This window comes from Silene latifolia, chromosome 9 (genome assembly GCF_048544455.1).
Source record: "Silene latifolia isolate original U9 population chromosome 9, ASM4854445v1, whole genome shotgun sequence".
In the NCBI taxonomy this organism is placed as follows: domain Eukaryota; kingdom Viridiplantae; phylum Streptophyta; class Magnoliopsida; order Caryophyllales; family Caryophyllaceae; genus Silene; species Silene latifolia.
Window position 1 is genome coordinate 85,406,190 of NC_133534.1, and position 1,907 is coordinate 85,408,096.

Genomic DNA, 1,907 nt, shown 5'->3' on the forward strand with positions numbered 1-1,907 from the left:
AAAAAAAAAAATAAAATTCAAAAAAAATATTCACATTTATTTTTGCATATAGGTTGAGTCGGAACGGTGGATTTCAGTGATGAAATTGCACTATTATTTGTCTTTTTGCTTAAGCCTTGCATTGGACTATTATTCTTTTTAGCTTTGTCTTTTGCATATCTACGAGTTAATGTTGAATTTAGCTGAACATATAGACTTGACCTGAAATTTTGGCAACCTACTTATATATTCTAAGGATTAGAGCCTTATAAACTGGTGTCATTTGTGACCGGTTTCATGTAGGATTGTGAGTAGTTACTCCTTGCATAACATGTATCATTAATTTGCACGTATATGAAATTCAATTGCTTTTTGCCGTCATACATTCGGGTTAGTGGTTGGTGTCACATGCAGGGAGGTGCTTACAATTTCCCTTTCTTTCATTTTTACCCATTTAACTCCACATTAGCCAAATTTGCCTGTTGACCCTTAGCTACATTCCAAATTCAGCCTGCCTTGTCAAGCTAGTTTAGATTGCTTTGTGGTATACTGTCTATTTTATCAAGTTTGGCTTGTATCTATTCATTCGGAGTTGGTAATTTATGAAGAAAAGGAGGATGATGAAAAAAAAGACGTGAAAAAGAAACGAAAAAAAAAAAGTTGAGAAAAAAGATTCGAAAAAAAAAAGAAGAAACCGAAAAAGAATGAAAAAAAAAAGAAAAAAAAGATGTTGTTTGATGAGACGGTTTCACTCCTATGCTTTATCTATATCATTTGAGGAGTATTTTCAGTTCGGTTTGGTGAGTTTTATGCGAATTGAAGGGCATTGTGCTTATTTCATAATTGAGTAAGGATGGATGTTGTCATATGGTTCTGTTTAGGTACTAGCTTGATCACCTATACCTCCACATTCCCATAAATGTTTTGGCCTTTTCTTACCCATTGCCTCACTTTACCATATTTTTTGTAAGCCCTCGGCTGTGACAAGACCTTGTTTGGTTGGAATGTGTGTACGGTAGCTAGAATTTTTTATCATATTAGTTGCATGCATGTTTATGTGGGTCGTAGTTTAGGTGAGCGACTATTTTTCTCTCTCTCTTACATATATATGTTCGCCCTTTGCTTCATGAGAGAAGAGTGACCCGTGAGAGTCCATTATTAAAGGTCTTGCAAGGTCGACGGTTCTGCTTTATTATAAACATCTTACAACTCGTTTGCATTTGACTGTTTGCTATAAGTGTTAGTTGCTTGCATTAAATTGGTTTAAGTGGGCATTTGTAGCTAGCTCTGAGTTATCTTTTCCGTTCCAATAGTTTGCATTTAGTTTACTCAAGGACGAGTAAAGGTTTGGTTTGGGGAGATTTGATACGTGCATTTTATATAGTCTTTTTAGCCTATTTTATGCACGTATTTCTATGCTTTTATCGTAGTTTATGCTACGAAATGCCCCGAATATGCTACTTTGGGTTATTTTGTCTTATTTGCAGGAATGGACCCAAAAGTAGTAAAAACGAGCCTTTTACCGTCCGTTTTGCATGCATTTGGAGGAAAAGTGAATTTAGAGCGGAATTATTGCTGTATTGGGATGCGTGAAGCTGTTTCGGGAGCTAAAAGGACAAGTCATAGCTGAACTAACGAGAACTATGAGCTGCTGAAGTTAGTATTCACTCGATCGAGTACTTAACTGGTCGATCGAGTGGTTATAGGCCAAATAATCAGTCGATCGAGTACTTTAGTTGGTCGATCGACCAGTTCCATATTAGTGTTTAGTCGATCGAGCACTTTGTTGGTCGATCGAATGGTCTGAGCTTTGAATTGCTCGATAGAGTAGTTTAAAACCACTCGATCGAGTGGTTTATCCTATGGGCTTGGGTTTTTTAGTTTATTTCCGTCAATTAGGTTAAATAATTCCTATTTTCTTATAAATA